This window comes from Solea solea, chromosome 6, assembly GCF_958295425.1.
Source record: "Solea solea chromosome 6, fSolSol10.1, whole genome shotgun sequence".
NCBI lineage: Eukaryota > Metazoa > Chordata > Actinopteri > Pleuronectiformes > Soleidae > Solea > Solea solea.
In genome coordinates, this window is record NC_081139.1 from 30690068 (window position 1) to 30715289 (window position 25222).

At 42.7% G+C, this 25222-nt stretch overlaps 1 protein-coding gene and 1 pseudogene across 4 annotated transcripts in view; one reads left to right on the forward strand and one right to left on the reverse strand.

Moving 5' to 3' along the window:
- The window catches only part of LOC131460188 (NACHT, LRR and PYD domains-containing protein 12-like), a 366580-nt gene that overhangs the window by 154457 nt on the left and 186901 nt on the right, over nucleotides 1-25222 (reverse strand). The gene's annotated exons all lie outside the window — the stretch shown is intronic.
- Nucleotides 659-3168, forward strand: LOC131461422 (protein EFR3 homolog B-like; annotated as a pseudogene).

Consider the following 25222-nt stretch of genomic DNA (forward strand, 5'->3'; position numbering starts at 1 on the left):
CCTGACAGTTAATTATAGTTATTATAGTTATTATATCTGGAAAGTATTTAACACTAATTAGCTAACAAATATTACAGATGCAGAAATATGGTGTTCCTTCCCCATAATAATGCAGATCCAAAAACACCAACATTTATAAACAGGAACCAGGTGGAAAAACCATGTAATTCCCATTTTAGTAGGAAAGCTCTTCTTTATTATGTTGCTTTTCAGAAGATCAAAGACTTCTTGCTCTAATCATTTCCAGCAGACTGTGCACTGAGAGGTGTAATGCTGCCCTCCACTGTTCAAAGTTCTGAAGTTCGCAATCACTGTTCTAAGTTCTCAGTCTCATCTTCTCGTCCTTCTTTGTTGCGTTCAAAACACCTTAAAGGAAATTGCCTTAATGGCAAGATGACAATTCTTCTCAATATTAAAAACTGATTATAGGGAAAAACCTGAGCGCCCCAGGTCAGCCTGTTGTCCTTTGAATATACTACATGAAAAAAGCATTTTAATTGTCCCGGGAAGTCCAAACTGGCAGAGACCATCTGCATGTCAAAGTAACATCCATCATGTTTATTATGTGCCAGCATCAAAGCTCCTCTTCAAAGACTTCTCTAGTGTTCCATGTCACCTGGAAGGAGTTCTTACGTTACAAGATAACCTCTAGTGCTCCACATCAGTTGGAACTCACACGGTTGCATTACTGCTCTTTTCTAGTCTTACTTAAAAAAGAACGAATTTCACAACCATGTCACTGCAAAGAATCATATCTTTCTTGATCGGTGATTGTTGTGGAGCACTCAGTCCTGTACAAGCGATTGGTAGACAACATCTTTCCAGCAAACCAAAAGAATGGGCTAGTAAAAGCCAACATGGAGAAGCTGACATTCTATGCCTTGTCGGTTCCAGAAGAGCTTGACTGTATTGGCGTTTACCTGTCTAAGAGAATGTCAAAGGATGTGGCTCGACAAAGATACAGGTATGTGTGCATAGCAATGGAAGCACTGGACCAGCTGCTGATGGCCTGTCGCTCTCAGAGCATCAACCTGTTTGTGGAGAGTTTCCTGAAGATGGTGCGTGAGGTGCTAGAGTCGGACAAACCTAGCCTACAGATCCTAGGAACCAATTCGTTTGTGAAGTTTGCCAACATACAAGAGGACAACCCCTCCTACCACCGCTGTTACCATTTTTTTGTGTCGCGTTTCAGTGACATGTGCCACTCTAGCGACGAGGACCCCGACATCTGCTTCAAGATTTGCATGGCAGGTATCAAGGGTCTAAATGGAGTAGTGAGGAAGACGGTGAATGACGACCTACAGACCAATATCTGGGACCCTGAGCTCATGGACAAGATTGTCCCCTCTCCCTACTTTTCAACCTGCAGAGTGGAGAATGCACAGAGAACCACTCCCCTTCGCTGCTGCGGATGTCAGAGAAAGAAAAGAGGGGCTTGGTGGAGTTGACAGAGTGCTGCTTTAGGGAGCTTCTGAGACGAGCTGCCTATGGCCAAATCAAGAATGTCATCACACCCATGCTAATGCACTTAGATAACCATTCTCTATAGGAGGGGACAACCTTTGCAGTGCATTGCTTCAAAATCATTATGTACTCCATCCGATCTCAGCACTCTCACTTGGTCATCCAGCAGCTTCTTGGTCACCTGGCTGCTCACAGCAAGAACTCAGCCACAGTGTGAGCTGGAATCATAGAGGTCTTGCTGGAGGCAGCTGCTATAGCAGCCAGCTGCTCTGTTGGTCTCACAGTGTTGGAGATTTTCAACACTTTGGTGCAGCAGCTTCATTTGAGTGTTGACTATGAGTTGACATGTTCATATGACGGCAGTATCAACATCGGATCTGAGATCACCAGCGCTCACGAGGAGAGGCAGCAGCAGGAGGCTGTCATCCGTACCATCAGTTCATTTGCCAACACTCATTTGCCAGCTTACCAGAGGTCAGAGGTCATGCTCTTCATTATGGGCAAGATCCCTGGTATTCACACAGCCATGCCATCCACAGGCTCAGGGCCTGAGGGTACCAGGATGATTCAAGTCATGTTACTTAAGTCCTTATTCCAGGTGACAGCAAGTTTCCATACCACCAACATGCTGAAAACACAGCTAAGCTCTTACCTGGAGCCACTGCTGTCCGTGTCTCTCACCAAGGATCCAGAGGTGCAACTGTTGGCACTCCAAATACTTATTAGTCTCATGGATTGGCATGACAACAGGTCCAAGCTCCTCAGCATGAGCAGCATCCTGGACATATCTGTGCTCAAGATCAAAGTGGTCAAGTGTTCCAGACAAGATAACTTATTCATGAAAGGTCACGGCCAGCAGCTTTACCAACACATCTACTTGGCGTGCAAGGAGCAGAGCAATGGTAGGCAGCATTACGAGAACCTTTTTGCTTTGTTTGCCATTTTGAGTGTGGAGCTGGCAAATCCAGAGGTGGTTCTGGACCTCGTTCGCCGGACAGTTGCATTGCAGGACCTGGCACTGTCAACTGACGAGGATCTGCCTATTTACAATCGCTGTGTTATTCATTCCCTGACTGCCGCTTACTTCAACCTTATTTGCCAGCTCACCACTATTCCAGCCTTTTGCAAGTATATACACGAGGTTATTAAGGTCATGCAGGTAAATAGCCCTCACCTTTTACCCGAGGGTGTCTTCACGTACAACCCCAAGCTGCCTGCCTCACTGGAGAATGTGGAAGGGGATGTTTTATTTCTCCAGTCAAAAATCTCTGAAGTCCTTGGGGGTGGTGGTTATAACACAGAGAGACTTTCTATACCTTTCATTCCTCAGTACACAGATGATGATCCATTGGTGAAACTGTCTCACAGGTGGAGTTACAGTCTAGAAATAGTCCAGAGAAAGAAGAGAGGAGAGTGACAGAGGAGATCACATTCAAAGCCTTGAAAAATGTCATTGTGGGCAGTGTGGATATGGAGGAGCAGGACAGAGAGTGGAGGAGACAAGTGATGGAGAAGTTTCAGAGGGCCCCCTTTAAGGAAATAGCTGCACATTGTGGTCCAAGGGCCACACAACTGCATAGGAGACTAAATCAAATCTTAGCGATCACAATTAGACCTCCACCCAGTCCTGCTGGAACCATGTTATCAAGTCATGGCCAAAGTCAAAGATCATCTGTACCCATCTATGACATGACTTTGTACTAAACCAGAAAGTCAACTGAGGTGTTGAATAAGTATTGTACACACTTTAATGGCTGTAAAGTTGTTAACCACATCATTTACAAGAGATATTCAGCAATAACAAATGTTGTATCCAGGCCACTTTAAAACATTTTTTTAACTTAGTCATCTGAAATGACAACGATTTCACTCAGCGGGCAGAACTTTAGGCCATCCTGAACAAAACCACCCACAGCCACCTATCTCTCTGTCTGTATGCATGTACTGTATATACACACAATTTACACAATATGTTTACACACAATTTACACAATATGTTTTTTGTTTGTTTGTTTGCTTGCTTTTTAAATAATGATTTAATTATTAAGTTTGATTCAATTATTGGAATTAAATTATTCAATTGTTCAAAATTGATTAAATAATCAATTAATAACCAAATTGGAGCACCATGTCACGAACAGCACTGGACCCAGATGCAATACGGTGGTAAGAAACAGTCTTTATTCTTACACAGGAAAAACAACGCGGGACACAGGATGGAGATCCTCAAATATACATGAGAAACGCAGGCGTGGGATCAACGTGGGACTGGACAAAGAGTGCAGAAAAATCCACTGAAAGTTCAGACAGAGTCTCTGAAGCAAACATGTGAGTCATCACTGCACGGCTGAGTGAAACTGCGGTGACTTTATTTTATACGTGACACACTCACACACACTAATGTCTAGTGACTTCACACCACACTTCTGTAGTTGGAGATTAACCCACATTTTTAGGATTGTTAAGTAGTTAATTCATCTACAATTCATCTACAAGCTGTTCGGCTTGATTTGTGTGTGGGAGGTCTCTTCCTGTGACGGGACTCAGCGGCCGTCAGTCTGACCAATCATCGCATAGTATCTGCTTTTAAGCACGCTTGGAACCTCGTCTAACCAGGTACTAGGCTAGTGGAAACACTACTTAAACCATGCCGTGGTGAGGCGAGGCGAGTAGAGCCGGTGGGAATGTGCCATTACACACACAAACAGAATAAGCAGACAGACATACCGGTTTTTAGGACTTGCTGGCATTTCGGACTTGCTGGTGTCCTAAAACCGCAAGAAAGTCCCAAAACTTGGGACTTGCTGGCGATCATGTTTTAGGACTTGCTGGCGTTTTAGGACTTGCTGGTGTTTTAGGACTTGCTGGCATTTTAGGACTTGATGGCGTTTTAGGACTTGATGACGTTTTAGGACTTGCTGGCGTTTTAGGACTTGATGGTGTTTTAGGGACTTGCTGGCCTTTTAGGACTTGATGGCGTATTGGGACTTGATGGTGTTTTGGGACTTGCTGGCATATTGGGACTTGCTGGCGTTTTAGGACTTGATGGCGTTTTAGGACTTGATGGCGTATTGGGACTTGCTGGCGTTTTAGGACTTGCTGGTGTTTTAGGACTTGCTGGCGTTTTAGGACTTGATGGCGTTTTAGGACTTGCTGGTGTCTTCGTCTAACCAGGTACTAGGCTAGTGGAAACACTACTTAAACCATGCCGTGGCGAGGCGAGGCGAGGCGAGTAAAGCCGGTGGGAATGTGCCATTACACACACAAACAGAATAAGCAGACAGACATACCGGTTTTTAGGACTTGCTGGCGGTTTTAGGACACCAGCAGGTCCTAAAACGCCAGCTAGTCCCAAAACTTGGGACTTGCTGGCGATCATGTTTTAGGACTTGCTGGCGTATTGGGACTTGCTGGCGTTTTAGGACTTGATGGCGTATTGGGACTTGCTGGCGTTTTAGGACTTGCTGGCGTTTTAGGACTTGCTGGTGTTTTAGGACTTGCTGGCGTTTTAGGACTTGATGGCGTTTTAGGACTTGCTGGTGTCTTAGGACTTGATGGCGTTTTAGGACTTGCTGGTGTTTTAGGACTTGATGGTGTTTTAGGACTTGCTGTCGTTTTAGGACTTGATGGTGTTTTAGGACTTGATGGTGTTTTAGGACTTGCTGGCGTTTTAGGACTTGCTGGCGTTTTAGGACTTGTTGGCGTTTTAGGACTTGCTGGCATTTTAGGACTTGCTGGTGTTGTAGGACTTGCTGGTGTTTTAGGACTTGCTGGCATTTTGGGACTTGCTGGCGTATTGGGACTTGCTGGCGTATTGGGACTTGCTGGCGTTTTAGGACTTGATGGTGTTTTAGGACTTGCTGGCGTTTTAGGACTTGCTGGCATTTTAGGACTTGATGGCGTTTTAGGACTTGCTGACGTTTTAGGACTTACTGGCGTTTTAGGACTTGCTGGTGTTGTAGGACTTGCTGGTGTTTTAGGACTTGCTGGCGTTTTGGGACTTGCTGGCGTATTGGGACTTGCTGGCGTTTTAGGACTTGCTGGCGTTTTAGGACGTGATGGCGTTTTAGGACTTGCTGACATTTTAGGACTTGCTGGCGTTTTAGGACTTGATGGTGTTTTAGGGACTTGCTGGCCTTTTAGGACTTGCTGGTGTTTTTGGACTTGATGGTGTTTTAGGACTTGCTGGTGTTTTAGGACTTGCTGGCCTTTTTGGACTTGATGGTGTTTTAGGACTTGCTGGCCTTTTAGGACTTGCTGTCGTTTTAGGACTTGATGGTGTTTTAGGACTTGCTGGTGTTTTAGGACTTGATGGTGTTTTAGGACTTGCTGGTGTTTTAGGACTTGATGGTGTTTTAGGACTTGCTGGTGTTTTAGGACACTCTTTTTAGCTCCACATACTGTGAACCAGGCATTATTTTCATTAGCTCTAATGTGCTGGAGTTCAGAGTTTTGGAATATTTCAATTCTCAATTCTGTCAAATATTTAAAAAGCATTTTTTAAAACTAATCAGTAGACAACATAGATACATTGAACTGATGCAAATGAAAAGGAAACACATGTTGACTGGTCAGGGTTAAACTGTTAGATATGTAATACATAATGTAATAAAGGTTATGGATATTATTAACATTGTAGATGAATACTCTTGGATTAAAGACACATTATGTTAAATGTTGAAACAGCTCGGCACAGGTTCAGGACGTTAGGACTGAAAAATCACACCATCATCGTTGGAGTTCTGTCACAGATCTGTTGAAGCAGCGTCTCACACACACACACACACAGTGTCTCAAACACACGCACACACACACACACGCACACACACACACGCACACAGACACACACTCACAAACACACACACTCACACGCACGCACACACACACACTCACACACACTCATCACATTCACCACCTGTTGAGAGAAGACGACAGAGAGTCAGAGTCAGAGTCAGTGATGCAGCTCAGATGTGGAATAATAACATCACATGTTACAACAGCTCACATTCACTCATTCACCAAACACTGGTTGTTTGGAGTTGTGTGAAAACAAATCCAACAGAAGTATTTGGACTATTATGAAGTATTCAAATACATTGACAGTATTTTCATATGGAGTTTTGCAGCTTTAACAGCTTCAACTCTTCTTGGAAGACTTTGCTCAACACTTTGAAGTGTTTCTGTGACAATTAGTGTCCATTCATTGTGTCGAGCATTGATGAGGTCACACACTGATGCTGGACCACAAGGTCTGGCTCTTAATCTCTGTTCCAGTTCATCCCAAAGGTGCTGGATGGGGTTAAAGGTCAGGGCTCATGTCTTTATAGTGGTTGCTTTGTCCACTGGGACACAGTCATGTTTGAGTAGAAATGTCTGCGTCTGCTGAACTTCAGATTGTCCTTCACTGAGAGAAGAGGCCGAGAGTCCAAAGCCCCATTGAAACACGTCAATTCAAATACTTTTGTCCATATAGTGCATCTATAGTGCTGCAGGAACTACTCCTCACCAGCAGGGGTTGCTGTTTCTTTATGTTCATCTCTGTTGACATGGAAGTCAAGGTCACATGTTCAGCTGTGGCCTTAAATGCGTACTCTGTGTACTTTGATGGAAAGTATTTGTTAGTAGATATATTTCAGGGACATTTGGTTTTTGGATTGAATTGTTGTTGCCACTGTTTCATGTTGCCTCACACACACACACACACACACACACACACACACACATGGTGACGATACTCAAGTCACTCATTTGCATATTTCTTCAGGAAAAAGTTGTGTTTATATTCTGTTCATGCAGAATTTGTCTATAAACCTTAAACCAGAGAGAACTTTGATTTTGACTCATGTTACAGAGTCTTGGAGGCGGAGCTTTAACCTGAGGTCCAACAGAAAGGGGCGGGCTTTGTCACTCCAGTGTTCATGTTTACAGCAGAGTCACTATCATGTCTGTGTCTGCAGCCTCTTCATGTTATTTGATATAATGTGAATGTAAATGACTTTCTCGTGGTTTTATGTGGTTTACACTTGAAGGTGTTTGTGGAAGACTTTTAAAAAAAGGTCAATGAAGTCTACTTTCTGGGAAATTGTCCTCATTTTTGACAGAAAAAGTGAAGAAAACTAACTCTAACATTGTCTTAAAAGAAGAGAATGACAACTTCATGTAAGCTTTAATAAACAGTAACAAACAACAGTTTGAATGAAATCCCTGCTGCTCCTGCTTCACTACTGCTGTGTTTAAAACACAAAGGTCAAATTCACTCTCTCTGTACTTACGTACTTACACTAACTCTTAGTTTGTTTCATGTCTTTTTCATTTGTTTCCATGTCTTGTCACTAGTTCTCCTGTCATCTTTCTTCCATGCAATCAACTCATTTCCCTCACCTGGTTTTCCATTGGCTCATTAGTCCCTCAGTGATTATATAGCAGCCCATTTTCAGATGGTCTTGTGTTGGTTTTTTGCTCCAGCATTTCTAGTTAGTCTTCTTGTTCTGATGTGTTTGCCTGTTTGTGACTGATTTCCTGCTTTTGGACTTAGTAATCTGCGTTTTCCTGCCTCGTTGTCGTGCTTTTGGGTTCTCCCTTGCCAAGGTGTCAATTCTTAAAGTCAGAGAAGACTCACTTTCATTTCTTTGCTTGTGATAAAGATCATTTCTTGATATTTTGCTCATTTCTTCATGCTTTTGTCAGAGTTTGAAGGAAAATGACGTTCCAGTCTGAAAGTGGCTACTTTGACGTTTTCTAACCAAACAAGATGTGCTGCTGTTTTTACAGTGTATGATACAGTGGATCTATAATCTGTGATGAAGTCAAACTACAAACAGCTGATGGACGCTCATCATGTGAGGCGCTCAGCTCTAGTCTGTGAGTAGCAGCAGCTCGTGGCTCGTCTGTTGTCTCTCTGTGTCTTTGTGTCCAATCATGAAGTCTGTCACTATTGTGCTGTCACAGCTTCACTGAGGAAACACTGATGTTTGTCTGACTGTGATTAGAACAACACTCTACTCACAACAGAGTCTCCATTCTGTAGTCTGGACTCTTCTGAAGATCACGCAGAGGCTTCACTGCTGAATCCTGCAGCTCGTTATCACTCAGGTACAGGTCTCTCAGGTGTGAGGGGTTGGACTTCAGAGCTGAGACCAGAGAAGAACAGCTGATCTCTGTCAAACTGCAGCGACTCAACCTGAATAAAGAATAAAACATGAGACTTTAGACAAGTGTGTGTGTGTGTGTGTGTTTAAGGAGTTTATTTTATTCATCAGTGAATAAAATGAGTTTAATGTAAATGAAATGAAAGTTTAAAAAACAACAGCAACTTCAGTCAGTGAACTCACTTCAGAGTCTCCAGTCTACAATGTGGACTCTCCAGTCCAGAACACAGCAGCTTCACTCCTGAATCCTGCAGCTTGTTCACACTCAGGTCCAGGTTTCTCAGGTGTGAGGGGTTGGACTTCAGAGCTGAGACCAGAGAAGAACAGCTGATCTCTGTCAAACTGCAGCCCAACAACCTGAATAAAGAATAAAAGTGTTTTGTTCAGCAGGTGAATTTTAATGTGTGAGTCAAATATCAGCTGTGAGGATGAAAATGTATCTGAACATTTTCTACAGTGTATTTAGAAAGCATGAGTCATGTGACTGTGAGACACACGAGTGTGTGAAGGTTCAGTTCAAGTGAACGTGAAGAATAAAGACGTTTGACGCAAAGAAACAGCAGCAAAATGACAAAGAAGTCACAGGTGAATTTCAACACAGCCTCACTTTTCACATCAAGTTCAACTCAATGAAATGAATCAATGATAAGAAGCAGAAACAGGTAGAGTCTGTGTGCAGGCTGTACACTGAGAGGTTCAATACTGCCCTCTACACTTCAAAGTCCTGAATCACACTTCTTCTCAACATCTTTACAATTCTATATTTTACACTTGATTTGATTCTTTGATTCATCTGTGTTTAGTAAACCAGCTTAAAGGTGCATTACCACCACCTTTATTGCTGCAAAGAATTCTGGGACACGGTCGTCCGCCAAACATACACCAGATGACCAGTCATGTGACAGTTGGGACACGCCCACGTCACGGTGCTGTGACACATGTTGACAACATCTGGACCATGAGTCCACACTTGGAGGATCCAGCCTTATGAACTGAGACACAGCTGATTTGAAGATGAGAGGAAGCTCCTGTTTGTTTGTAAACAGTCACAGCTGTGACATCATCAACAACACTCATTCTGATTGGCTACATGTGAACGTGTCAGAGGAGAAAGTGAAAAACATCAAGTTCAGTCAGAAAAGGTCAAAGCTGCGACTGACGTGAAAACTACAGCGACTGAAACACTTTAGAAAACAAAAAACACGTCAGCTGTGAAAAGATCCTGATTCTACATCTGAGGGAAGAAAAAGTGGAAACATGGAACAACCATCACTGATTCAACTCATGTGACAACATGAATGACTTTCAGTTGTGGATGAAACAGCTGACATTTACAACAGTAACAGAGAGTCAGTGAACTCACCCCAGAGTCTCCAGTCTACAATGTGGACTCTCCAGTCCAGAACACAGCAGCTTCACTCCTGAATCCTGCATATAGTTCAGACTCAAGTCCAGGTCTCTCAGGTGTGAGGGGTTGGACTTCAGCGCTGAGGCCAGAGAAGAACAGCTGATCTCTGTCAAAGTGTATTCCCTCAACCTGAATAAAGAATAAAATATGAGACTTTAGACAAATTTGCTGCTTGAAACCAGTAGTATTGTTATTATTATTAATATGATACTATAATTAAAGTTGATATCAGTCTAATGTTTATGTCTCATTAATAGAACATCAATAACATTGTAGTTGTATACAAATGTCATAAGTCCTGTTTAAACTTAGAAGCTGACACAACTGTTATATTTCTGCTCCTGGTCTCTCTGTTCTGTCTCTACCTCACCTCCCTCTTTCACTTTCTCTCCCCCTCCTCTCCTCTGTCCTCCATTTTGTCCTTTCACCACAACCGGTCGAGGCAGATGCTGCACATGTTTGAGTCTGGTTCTGTCACATTTTCTCTCCACTGCCCCCTAGTGGGGCCACACGGCGGTGTAGTGGTTAGCACTCTCGCCTTGCAGCGAGAAGACCCGGGTTCGAGCCCCGGTTGGAACAAGGGCCTTTCTGCATGGAGTTTGCATGTTCTCCCCGTGTGTGCGTGGGTTCTCTCCGGGTTCTCCGGCTTCCTTCCACAGTCCAAAAACATGCAGTGTGGGGATAGGTAAATTGGACACTCTAAATTGACCATAGGAGTGAGTGTGAGAGTGAATGGTTGTTTGTCTCTATCTGTGTGGCCCTGCGATGGACTGGCGAACTGTCCAGGGTGTACCCCTCCTATCGCCCGATGTAGCTGAGATTGGCACGGCACCCCCCGCGACCCTCTGGTTGAGGATAAAGCGGTAGATGATGACTGACTGACTGACTGACTGACTGCCCCCTAGTGTTTGTTCATTGTGTGAACTGTTGGTTTCTCTTGTCTTTCTGTCTTATCATGAACAGTTCAAAACAAGAATCACAACCAGCTGACAAATCTTCACTTTCGTCATTTAAAACATCTCCAGTAACAAACTGAGAAGAATGAGAAGAACTGACTTCTGTGTGTATTTGATAAACAAACCATGAATCATCACTGACTGATGATGTTATTGATCATGTCTGAACTCACCGAGCCTTCCTGCAGTTCCTCACAGCTGGAATCAGTCTCTGTCTCCCCTGGTCTGATGTGTTGTACTTTTCCAGGTCCAACTCATCCAGAACCTCCTCAGACATCTGCAGCATGTAGGCCAGAGCTGAGCAGTGGATCTCAGAGAGTTTCTGTCCTCTGTTCTCCGACTTCATGAACTCTTGGATCTCCTGATGCACTGATTGGTCGTTCATCTCTGTCAGACAGTGGAAGATGTTGATGCTTCTGTCAGGTGAGATGTTCTTTGTGTTCATCTTCTTCAGGTTCTCAATGACCCTCTGGATGATTTCTGGACTGTTCTGAGTCTGACCCAGCAGACCTCCTAAGTGTCTGTGGTTGGACTCCAGACAGAGTCCATGAAGGAAGCGAACAAACAGGTCCAGGTGACCATTTTCACTTTGAAGGGATTTCTCCATGGCTCCTTTCAGGAACACATCCAGAGAAGTGTAACCACCATCATCATCATCTTCATCATCATCACCATCAACTTCTTGTCTGAAGAAGTTCTTCAGGACCTTTTTCTTCCTGTTGGTGAAACAGTGGAACATGTAGACTGCAGCCAGAAACTCCTGGACGCTCAGATGAACAAAGCAGTAGACTGATTACAACGATCCGGGGCGGTAACGTATTGTGTCACTTCCTGTGCTTCCACTGGTGTTACGCTGTGTGTCTTCTGCGCTCTCTGCGGTTTTCTATCTACTGGAACGATCGACTGTTCTAACTGAACAAACGCTCGTTTTTATTACTAATACTAGTACTAAGACTAATATTCTCACCCACTACTTTTGTTCAAACTCTATCGTTTACGTAGATCACGTACGGTGTTTCTCTCTCTGCTAGCGTAAAGTTAGCTTAGCAGCGATGGCTTGTCTCTCTCCCTCTCCTTCTCCTGCTCTCTCCTGTGTTGTGTGCCACATGTTTAGCTACTCCTCTGCCTCCTTTAGCGATACAAGTACTTGTAAAAAATGTAGCTTGCTGGCTAGGTTGGAGGCGAGGCTTAGTGAAGTAGAAACTCGGCTCCGCACCATAGAAGCTAAATCAGTTAGCCACTCCCCAGTAGTCGGTGCGGACCACATAGCATTAGCTCCCTCAGCAGCTCCCGTGCAGCCGGGAGACAAACAGGGCAGCTGGGTGACTGTCCGCACTAAGAGGCGTAGTGTTAAGCCTAAGAGTCCTGTCCACCACCAACCTGTTCACACCTCAAACAAGTTTTCCCCTCTCAGCACCACACAGACTGAGAAACCAACTCTGGTGATTGGTGATTCCATCCTGAGGAACGTGAAAATAGCGACGCCAGCGACCACAGTCAAGTGTTTTCCCGGGGCCAGAGCGGGCGACATAGAATCTTATCTGAAACTGCTGGCTACAGATAAACGTACATTCAGTAAAGTTATTATTCACGTCGGCAGTAATGACACCCGATTACGCCAATCGGAGGTCACGAAAGTTAATGTTAAGTCTGTGTGTAGGTACGCACAATCTATGTCGGACAACGTAATTTTCTCTGGTCCTTTGCCCAATGTAACCAGTGATGACATGTATAGCCGCATGTCATCATTCAATCGCTGGCTGTCGAGGTGGTGTCCAGAAAACAACATTGGGTTTTTAGATAACTGGCAAAACTTCTGGGGGAAACCTGGTCTCATGAAGAGAGACGGTGTCCATCCTACTTTGGATGGAGCAGCTCTCTTATCTAGCAGCTTAGGACATTTTATTAGAAACCCATGACAAACCAGAGTTGAGACCAGGACACAGAGTTGCAGTCTTCCATGCTTCTCTGTGCTTCTTTACGAGCAGTCACCAATTAAAAACCCCATAGAGACTGTGTCTGTCCCTCGACCTACTAAAGTAAAAACTAAAGTAAATAAAGTAAATAAATCAATAACAAACAGAAGAGGAGTTAGACATTCTAACTTAATAAAGATTAATACTAACAATAAAATAGAGTCAAATAATACCACTTTTAAATGTGGACTATTAAATATTAGGTCTCTCTCCTCAAAATCTGTTTTAATAAATGATCTCATTTCTGACAATTGTATTGATTTATTCTGTGTAACTGAAACTTGGTTACATGAAGAAGATTACGTTAGTCTAAATGAGTCAACTCCACCCACTCATGCTAATACCCATAATCCTAGAAGCTCAGGCCGAGGAGGAGGTGTAGCAGCCATTTTTAATACTAGATTATTAATCAATCCCAAACCCAAACCCAAACTAGGATATTCATCGTTTGAAAGCCTTATTCTTAACCTAGCTCATCCTAGTTGGAAATCACAAAAACCAGTTATGATAGTCACAGTTTATCGTCCACCTGCTCCTTATTCAGAGTTCCTATCAGAGTTCTCTGAGTTCTTATCTGAGTTGGTGCTTAAGACAGATAAAATCATAATTGTAGGGGATTTCAACATCCATATAGATGTTGACCGTGATAGTCTTAGCTGCGCATTTAACTCGCTGTTGGAATCAATAGGTTTTATTCAACACGTTAATAAACCAACTCATTACCTTAATCACACCCTCGACCTTGTTTTAACTTATGGTATTGATATTGATAACTTAAACATAGTTCCTCAAAACCCTCTCCTTACTGATCATTATTTACTCACATTTAATTGTACAATAATGAACTACAATAACATAAATAAGAAATACAGCTACAGCCGGTGCCTGTCTGATAATAATATTAATACATTCAAAGAGACAGTGCAACCTTTATTTAACTCGGTGCCATATGTCAGTACATCTGAAGGTACCTTTTGTAATTTTACCCCCGCCCTCATAGATAACCTTGTTGATAGTACAGCAGCCTCACTGCGTACTACATTAGACTGTGTTGCCCCTCTGAAAAAGAAGGTGGTGAATCAGATGAGACGAGCACCATGGTTTAACTCCAATACTCGTGCTCTTAAACAAGCGTTACGTAGATTAGAAAGAAAATGGCGTTCCAATAACCTAGAGGAATTTTATATAGCCTGGAAAGATGGTTTTGTAGCTTACAAAAAAGCCCTACACAAAGCTAGAGCTGCCTATTACTCTTCTCTAATTGAAGAAAATAAGAATAATCATAGATTTCTTTTCAGCACTGTAGCCAGGCTGACACAGAGCCACAGCTCCACTGAACCATCTATTCCTTTAACACTGAGCAGTGATGACTTTATGAACTTTTTTGTGAATAAAATAACATCAATTAGAATAAATATTGATCATCTCCTCCCTCATATTGGGACTGACTCATCTTTTAGCACAAGAGCTTTAGAAGCACCAGGTGCACATTTAGACAGTTTCTCCCCTATAGATCTCCCTGAGTTAACATCATTAGTTTCATCATCTAAACCATCAACCTGTCAGTTAGATCCTATCCCCACCAAACTGTTTAAAGATGTCTTTCCTTTAATTAACAGCTCTATATTAACTCAAATTAATCTATCCTTATTAACTGGATATGTGCCCCAAACGTTTAAAATAGCAGTTATTAAACCCCTTCTCAAAAAAGCGACCCTTGACCCAGACATTTTAGCTAACTACCGACCTATATCTAATCTTCCCTTTGTTTCTAAAATCTTAGAAAAAGTAGTTGCTAATCAACTATGTGAATATTTGCGCATTAATGGCCTGTTTGAAGATTTTCAGTCAGGTTTTAGATTAAACCATAGCACAGAAACAGCACTAGTTAAAGTTAGTAATGATCTTCTCTTGGCTTCAGATAATGGTCTGGTCTCTTTACTTGTCCTGTTGGATCTTAGTGCTGCATTTGACACCATAGATCATAATATTCTACTGCAGAGACTGGAGCAGACTCTTGGTATCACAGGTGCTGCCCTCTGCTGGTTTAAATCATACTTATCTGATAGATTCCAGTTTGTTCATGTTAATGATAAAGCCTCACTACAAACTAAAGTTAATTGTGGAGTTCCACAAGGCTCAGTGCTTGGGCCTATACTTTTTACCTTATATATGCTTCCTCTAGGGAACATTATTAGAAAGCACAACATACACTTTCATTGTTATGCAGATGACACACAGCTTTATTTATCAATGAGGCCGGATGAAATAAATCAGGTTGTTCAACTCCAGGAATGTCTCAGAGACATTAAGTCCTGGATGACCTGTAACTTTCTACTTTTAAACTCAGAAAAAACTGAGGTCATTATACTAGGCCCTAAACACCTCAGAGAAAAACTTTCCGATCACATTGTCACTTTAGATGACATCACCCTGGCTTCCAGTTCCACTGTGAGGAACCTTGGAGTTACTTTTGACCAGGAAATGTCATTTGACTCACACATTAAACTAATTTCCAGAACATCCTTCTTCCACCTGCGGAACATTAAGAAAATTAGAAACATTCTGTCTTTACGGGATGCTGAAAAACTAGTTCATGCTTTTGTTACATCTAGATTAGATTACTGTAACTCCTTATTATCAGGATGTTCCAACAAGTCTGTTAGAACCCTTCAGTTAATTCAAAATGCTGCAGCACGAGTTCTGACAGGAACTAGAAAGAGAGACCATATAACTCCAGTGTTAGCTTCTCTACACTGGCTCCCTGTACAGTTTAGAATTAAATTTAAAATCCTCCTCCTCACGTACAAAGCACTTAATGGTCAGGCCCCTTCATACCTGAAAAACTTAGTCTTACCTTATCGCCCTAATAGACCACTTAGGTCACAAAATACAGGCTTACTTGTGGTTCCTAGAGTCTGCAAGAGCAGAATGGGAGGCAGAGCCTTTAGTTACCAGGCTCCTCTCCTGTGGAACCAGCTCCCAATGATAGTTCGGGGGGCGGACACTCTCTCTGTATTTAAAGTTAAACTTAAAACTTTCCTTTTTGATAAAGCTTATAGTTAGAGCTGGTTCAGGGAAACCTGGACCAGCTCTTAGTTATGCTGCTATAGAACTAGACTGCTGGGGGATTTTTTATCTGTGGTGCACGCACATTCACTCTCTCACACTCAGGATATGATTTTGACTTTTTATATGTCATTAACCTTGTCTCTTTCTCTCCCTAGTTTGTGTATTTCCTTCCTTCCCTCTCTCTCTCTCTCTCTCGGTATTCTCATCATGCAGGTTGCGGGACCAAGATCCAGTTTTCGAGGCTACCCACATCATCACCATTATTATTGTGCTATAATTAAAAAGTCGATATCATAAACTGTATTAACTTGTAACTTGATACAGTTGTTGTGTATCTGCTCCTGGTCTCTCTCTCTCTTCTGTCTCTACCTCATCTCCCTCTTGTCCTTTCTCTCCCCCCTTTCTGTCCCCCACCATCCTCTGTCCCCGATTTTCCTCTCACCCCAACCGGTCGAGGCAGATGACTGCACATTTCTGAGCCTGGTTCTGCCAGAGATTTCTTCCTGTTAAGAGGGAGTTTTTTCTCTCCACTGATGCCTAGTGCTTGCTCATTGTGTGAACTGTTGGGGTTCTCTGCTCTCTTTGATGTTGTCTATGTACAGTGCCCTGAGATAATGTATGTTATGATTTGGCGCTATACAAATAAAATTGAATTGAATTGAATTGAATTGATTTCTGGAAGATCACACTCTCTCTTCTGAAGATCTCTGTACAAACTCCTGAGTACACCGAGGCTTCTGTCACACTAAGACCACACCGCTCCAGGTCTTCTTGGTAGAACATGATGTCTCCTTTGTGCAGATGTTCAAAGGCCAGCCTCCCCAGCTTCAGAAGAAAGTCCCTGTCTGCCTCCATCAGCTCCCGTGGACTCATCTCATGTCCTTTATCGTACTTGTTCTTCTTCCTCTTGGTTTGAACCAGCAGGAAGTGTGAGTACAGGTCTGTCAGGGTCTTGGGCAGCTCTCCTCTCTGCGCTGTGGTCAACATGTGCTCCAGAACTGTAGCACTGATCCAGCAGAAGACTGGGACTTGACACATGATGTGGAGGCTCCTGGACATCTTGATGTGTGAGATGATTCTGCTGGAAAGATCTTCAGTTCTGGATCTCTTCCTGAAGTATTCGTCCTTCTGGTCGTCAGTGAAGCCTCGTACTTCTGTTACCCTGGCAACACATGTAGGAGGGATCTGATTGGCCGCCGCAGGTCGAGAAGTTATCCAGACGACAGCCGAGGGAAGCAGATTCCCCTGGATGAGGTTGATCAGCAGCACGTTGACTGATGACCTGTGTGTGACGTCAGAAACCAGCGTCCTGCTGCTGAAGTCCAGTGAGGGTCTGCTTTCATCCAGGCCGTCAAAGATGAACAAAGGTTTACAGACAGCGAGCTCCTCTGCTCTGACCTTCTCTAATGTTGGATAGAAAACATGGAGCAACGTGAGAAGACTGTGCTGCTGATCTCTGATCAGGTTCAGCTCCCTGAACGAGAGGACAATCAGCAGATTCACATCCTGGTTTTCCAAACCCTCGGCCCAGTCCAGAGTGAACTTCTGCACCGAGAAGGTTTTTCCAACACCAGCGACACCGTTGGTCAGGACGACTCTGATTCTCCCCTGCTGGTCAGGTAAGGCTTTAAAGATGTCGCAGCACTTGATGGGAGTGTCCTGGACCATCTTCTTCTTGGAGGTCGTCTCCAGCTGCATCACCTCATGTTGAGTATTGACCTCTTCACTCTGTCCCTCTGTGATGTAGAGCTCAGTGAAGATCCTGTTAAGGAGGGTTCTACTTCCTGTTCCTTTAGTTCCTTCAGTCACATGTTCAAATCTGCTCCTCAGAATGATCTTATGTTCATCTAGAACCTTCTGCAGACCAACATCTGCTGAAAGACAAGAGACAAAGAATGTGAGCAGCTGAGGATTATTTTCATCAGTGTCATGTTTTTCTGTGACGTTGTTGTTTTATGTTGTTTGTTGTCAAATGAAAAACTACATTTTCACTGTAATGACTTGAATAACTTTATTCTGAAAGACTGAATCATTCTAGAAGAACTGTGATGATTGTGAAGGAAAGAGTATCATCTGCATACAAGAGAACAATCATGAGAGAAAAGCAGCAAAATGAGGGGAAACCTTCATTTCTTCAACCTGCAGGGGGCAGCAGAGAGTTAAACTCCATCATGGAGTTAACATGAGTCACATTTTTAACTTTTAAACAGTTTCTCCTGTTTTTCCATTTCTAAAGTCTGCTAGTGCTGATGGAGCTGCTCTCCTTATGATTCTTACCAAAGATGCTCTGTGGTCCATGTCCTGTCCTGGGTCTTTGTCCACACTGGGGACAGCAGGAGTCTCCTGGTGGACCAGACTGGTCCCGGTATGAGGAGATGCAGTGTCTGCAGAACCAGTGACCGCAGGTGGTGGAGACTGGATCCTTCAGGACGTCCTGACACAAAGGACAGCGGGACGTCTGCTTGTCCACAGAAACAGCAAACTTGTGTCTGTGAAGACATTTCTTTATCACTGACACGTCGGGGACAGGCGGACATGTGTCTGTGGAGACATTTCTTCATCACTGACATGTCAGGGACAGGCGGACATGTGTCTGTGGAGACATTTCTTTATCACTGACACGCCAGGGACAGGTGGACATGTCTCTGTGGAGACATTTCTTTATCACTGACACATCGGGGACAGGTGGACATATCTCTGTGGAGACATTTCTTTATCACTGACACGTCGGGGACAGGTGGACATGTCTCTGTGAAGACATTTCTTTATCACTGACACGTCAGGGACAGGTGGACATGTCTCTGTGAAGACATCCTTACAGCTTTGTCTCACAGTGGTTCTGATGGACTGTTGTAAAGGTCTAACCCTGAGGCTCATCCTCACACTCTCTCTGACTCGTCAATGGTTTGACTCATTGATCCGTTTCATCAGATTCTGAATCAGTTCAGTTCAGTCTGTTGCTCACACACACATTTAGTTCTTCTTCCTTCACAAAAGTCCAGTCAAATTCAATTTGAACCACAAATAAAAGAAATGAGCTGTTGATGTGAAGCTGCTTTCAGAGCTGCTCTGAAGTTTGGACGTTTCCCTCCAACAGATGGAGGTTATTTCTTATCTTAATTCAAGAGTATATCATATTGATTTGAGAGCATTATTTATTGAGTCTCTTACTTTGTCTCTGAGGCTCCAGGTTCATGACTGAAGTGTAAAGGTTTGTCCATAGACCAGTCACTCTTCACAGACAGACCGCTGGGTCCTGGAGACTCTGCTCTCTGTCTCTGGTTCTGACCTCTGCAAACACAAACATCACATGATCTCTGATGATGTCTTTGTTTAGACACTTTGATCACAAACAGATTTCAGGTTTACAGCCTGTGGTCGCTGATCTTTGTGTAAAGATTGATCCTCTACAGCAGCGGTGCCAAACTGGCAGTCCACGGGCCATATGCGGCCCCTCAATTGATTATATGCGGTCCCCCCACTAAAATATCATGTTATAATACAAACATGGCCCACGACCTCACCTTGTTTTAAACACAGTGTGTAGCTGAGGCACAGCAGCCAGCGAGGTGATAGAATATATGTTTTTATAACAGTAATAATAAGACATTCGCTCATAATGATCACATTATCAAATTTATTACATACAACATTCAATTACATATATAAATAAGCTTGTTAGGGACCGAGCCACGAATGGCAGTGGCTGAAATGGCTCCTGGTACAAATTTGTGTGAGGAAAGCATTGTTATTCTCTAAAGTTTTTTTGTGATCAAATTTTATTTTATTTATATTTATTTTATTTTATTTTATTTTAAGAAACAACAAAAGAAAAATATAGATAAGTATATGCACTTACAAAATTAGAACATAAAATATAAATTCACATACAGACCTATACATATAAACAGATACATATGAATAAACAACAACCTAAAACAAACAAAAACACAGTCCCAAAAATATCAAGAAAAAGAAAAAGAAAAACCCACACTCCCCCTGGATCCAAAACTTCATATCATTCAAACTATACCGGCAACCCACAGAGGACAGTTAAGAGTGAATTCCAAACCTCTAATGCCGATTCTTTTGCTCCGTGGACCCTAGCTGTCGACAGCTCCAAATAAACAATATCCAAGTATGTTAAAAAAAAACAAGTTTTTCTTGCAGCCGTTAGACCAGCCAACAATGCTCTTCTCTTGTCCAGTGTCAACCCCAGCCTTGACAAATCATTCAGAATGAGTGTGACAGGCGAACAGGGCAATCTGATCTTAAACAACTTCGAGAGGTTAACGGCAACCAACTTCCAAAAGGCAGCCATTTGGGGACACTTCCAAAACATGTGAAAATAAGTGCCGATCACTTTGGAAGAACAAAAAGTACACAAAGGATCATTAATAACCTACATCAAATGAAGCTTCCTAGGAGTTAAATAAACCCTATGAATAAAATTATAATGTATTTGTTGATGATCAGAATTTCTGGATGCTAAGCCCACATCAATCCACACCAATCAAACATAGGTTCCAAATCTGGAACATCTCTCCTCCACATTGTGTCCAACGCCAGAGGACTGTAAGAATGCTGCAGTAAGAACCAGTAGAATCTCGATACAAAACCACTTGTGCCCCCCACAGAGTGAAACACTTTATGAAGTGGATGTGGTGTTCTGTAAAGGGACACCAATGTCTTTCAAAGAAGATCTCAGCTGCAAAGAAAAGAAAAAGGAGGTACGTGGTATACCATGCTTAATACATATGTCCTGAAAAGTAAGAAGCCCCTCTTCACCATCAATATCACCAAGTGTATAAATATTTTTATTTTCCCAATCAGGAAACCGAATAGGACGACCGCCAATCAACAGTCTCTTGTTGTTAAATATTGGAGAGTGCGGGCCCCAGCTACAAGAACAGTTAGCTAATTTCTCCACCCTCCTCCACATCGATAACAAATATGAAATCATAGGACCAAATCTCAAACGGCAGTGATGGAGTGAGATATTGGAATGCAGAATGTTAGTAAAAGAGTATGGAGCTACCATCTGCTCCTCCAAAGCTCGCCACGACACTTGAGCATCAGATCGAAACCAAGTCAGGAGAGGTCCATCCATAAAACTTTGGGAGAGACAGGCCACCGGCTTGCCTTTCTCGCTGCATTGTGGTGAGTTTAATGCAAGGTCGTTTACCATGCTAAATAAATTTAGTTATAGCAGACTGTAATTTACCCCAATATTGAGGGGGTGGGGGAAGGGGGAGCATCGAGCTAATAAAATTGACCCTGGGCAGGGTATTCATTTTAATTTTGGCTACCTTGCCACAAAGTGAATTAGGCAGGTTAGACCACCGATCCAAATCCGCCATGACTTTATTAAGTGTGTTACAAAAATTGTTGTTAATAATTGTCTGTATGGAAGAAGTGATATCTATCCCCAAATAAATAAAATTATTAATGACTGGAATAGATGCAGCAATGGAAGCATTATACATGGCCTGATTTAAAGGTAGCAAAGCTGATTTCTGCCAATTTATTTTGAAGCCAGAAAGCTTGCCATAATGTTCAAAGGCAGATAGAACATGTGGAATACATTGCACTGGATCATTTAAGTACACTGTGGGTGTGAGTTGCGAATGGCTTGTGGCAGAGTTTCAAGAGAAAGGGCGAATAACAGAGGGCTGAGAGGACAGCCCTGTCTTGAACCTCTCGAGACCACAAAGGGAGGAGAGCTAGTTTTGCCTGTAAGCACTAGAGCTGTTGGGTTGTTATACAGCACCTTAATCATAATGATGTACGGCAAGCCAAACCCCATAAACTCAAGCACTAACCACAGAAAAGGCCACTCCAGGCAGTCAAAGGCTTTCATCGCATCTAGTTAAAGAACAGCAGCAGGGGAATTTAAGCTTTGCGCACCATCTATAACGTGCAGTAGTCTTCTAACATTATCTGTAGCAAGTCTAGACTTTATAAACCCTGTCTTATCACTATGAACCAAATCCGTCATATGGCCCTGAAGCCGCCGAGCCAGTATTTTCGCATAAATCTTTAAATCTGCATTTAAAAGAGAAAGAGGTCTGTAGCTAGAACACTCAACCGGATCCTTCCCTTTTTTAAGAAGCAGTGAAATTAAAGCAGAATTAACATCCCTAGAGAATGAACCCACTCTGATCGAATATTGGATCATGTCCACTAACAGCGGGCCGAACCAGGGCCAAAAGGTGAGGTAAAATTCAGGTGGAATTCCATCCGGCCCTAGTGATCTACCTTTACGCATATCCCTAACAGCTGCCTCACACTCCTGCAATGTAATGGGATTATCTAGCTTTACGGAGTCATCATTACCAAGACGGGATAGATTAATGTTACTTAAAAAATTATTGCAGACATGTTTGTCAAAAATACTTTCCGAATTATATAACTCCTGATAAAAGGAAGCAAAAGAAGCATTCAGCTGTTTTGGGTCACTTTGTATTATGCCATCTTTGTCCTTAATACAAAAAATGTCAGCAAAGTGCTCATCTATTCGTAATTTCATTGCTAGTAGATGACTGGTTTTTGAGGAATTGAAATAGTAAATTTGCCTCATTTTGTGCATGAGAAATTCTGATCGGCGCCTCAAAAGAGAGTTAATCTCTTTTTTGAGCAATTCCTTCTGTAAAGCTGTGTGGTCGCTAAAATTATGTTGCAAGGTAGCATCAAGGGTTGCATATTTTAATTCTAAAGCTTCCAATTTGGCTGCATGTTCCTTATTTCGTGTTGAAGCATATAATAATATAATATAATCATATTATATTATATTATATTATATGCTATAATATAATATAGCATATAATAAAGTGGTATTATAAAGCCCTTCACCGCATCCCAAAGTATCCTTGGATCAGAGACAGAACCGACATTAAACTCCAAAAACTCGCTAAAATTTGTTTCAAACTGAGATTTGAATGTTTCATCTCACAGTAAAGAAGAATTGAAACGCCATCACGAACAGTGACCGAACAATATAACGGTTTGTGGTCAGACCAGGTAACTGGAATATAATGTGCATTTTGAATATTTTGAAATAAATTTTTGAGGCAAAGATAAAATCTAACCTTGAAAAAGATTTATGTCTCCCTGAGTAAAATGAAAAGTCTTTCAGAGAAGGGTTTAACATACGCCAAATGTCGACCATGCCTGTGTCGGTTGCCCACTGGCGCAACGCCTCAGACGCAAGACGCTGGTCCCTAGTCTCAGTGCCACCTGTTCTTTCCATACTGCTGTCCTACACTGCATTGAAATCCGCCCCTAGAACTAAATGAAATCCTGTAAGATCAAGCAAAGATTTAGTCAATAGTTCAAAAAAACTGACATCAAACACATTGGGGGCATAAGCAGAAATAAGTGCAATGTTTTTCCCACCCATGCATATCTTGGCAATGGCTATCCGGCCTACATCATCCGCCCAAGTGTCAATCACGACAAATTTTAGTCTAGTTTACACAGTACCATTAGCCCTTTACATTTTGAAGCTGCAGATGAAGTTGCAATAGGGTGATAAAACTTATTGGCTAGTCGACCCACATCTTTACGCAATAAATGTGATTCCTGAATCATAGCAAAATCTATATTTTTCTTACGGAGAAATTCTAGTACAGTGGTTCTTTTGTGTGGAATGTTAAGCCCCCTGGCATTGACCGAGATAAAATTAAGAGCCGTCATATACTGGAAAAAACAGGAAGATGGGGAAGCAGCGAACCGTCAAACCTTCCTGATAAATCCATAACTGGATAACTAACTCAAAAAACTAAGAGTTTCCGGCCACCCAAGTGTGGCAGCGACACCACCAATTATCAAAAGATGAAACAGCAGCAGTGTGAACATTACCTTCAAGATTTACATCTGCGTTATAGCAGTACGATACCCCTTTAGTCCATGGCACCTCTGGACACACCCCCACCCCACATACACACAGGCCTACGACCTGGGCATAAACAATAATGTCTTCCTGTAATAATGCATGTATGAACTACAGATTAAAATAAAGCTTGAGCCTATATAAGACAATGACAATTATAAGGATAAAGTAGTAAACGTATTAAACGAGGTAGGATACAGGTAGTGGAGCACAGGAGAATTTCAAACTTCCAGTGTTACAAACCTGGAACATTCATTCAAAAGTTTATCAGAGTCTTACCCAAGACACTCTGTAAAGTGCAAAAACGGAGGGGGGGGGAACCCATCACAGCGCAAGCTTGGGATAATTAAAGGGTTTTGATGCTTTGCAATGCTTTCTTAGGATCATCAAAACGATGCTTTATCCCATTTGGTGTTGTGAATGAAAGCACAGCAGGATAACCGATGCCAAACGCATCGGTTATCCTTGGCTGAGTGAAGCAAGCGTTTACACTCCAGAAAGGAGTATCGTCGCTCCTTTGTAGCCTTGGAGAAGTCTTGATGGAAGCTTATCTTCTGGTTCTGCCAACGGACGTCCCCGATTTCTCTAGCAAGTCACCTCACCCGCTCCTTCTGTTGAAACCTCAAGAACCGCACAATGAAGGGTCTCGGGGGGGCTCCCGGATTAGCTGGTAGTAGTGACCGATGAGCACGCTTTAAATCCAAGCCCCCCTGAAAGTCAGCCTGAAGAATCTTGGGGAGAGTAGCCCTCAAAAACGACATGGCATCTTTGTCTTCAACACGTTTTTTTTTCGTAGATTTACTCACCTTTCCCGATCCTTTGGCGTTCAATTTTTCGACCTCAGAAGCCGAAGCCGAAGGCGAGTCACAGCGCTGCCTCTCCACCTCCTCTAGCATTTCCACGAGCCTCCACACTAGTCATCCTGGTTAGCATGTCGGCTAGCTTACCCTCAATCGCCTTGACCGCTCTCCTCATATCTGACACGTCCTTGCGGATTTCAGCAAAGTGTACGGCTTGGTCATGCAGGATTTTCGTTTGATAGTTTCTGAAGAAGTGCATGTATTTTGGAAGTGGAGATGGACTCATCCATGGTCTCCCGAGCTGGCGATACAGGAGAGGCCTGACTAGCTTTGGAGCTAGCGGTAGCCCTGGTGCTCTGTTGTTGTTGAGATGCATTTTCGTTTTTCCGGGAGTTTGGCATATCGGTAGTGAAAGAAGCCTACAATCGGCAACTTATACATGAAAAAGCAATGAAATAATTAGCAAATGCCTGTAAGTAGTGGTGCCGCAGCCTCCAGTCTAAGCAG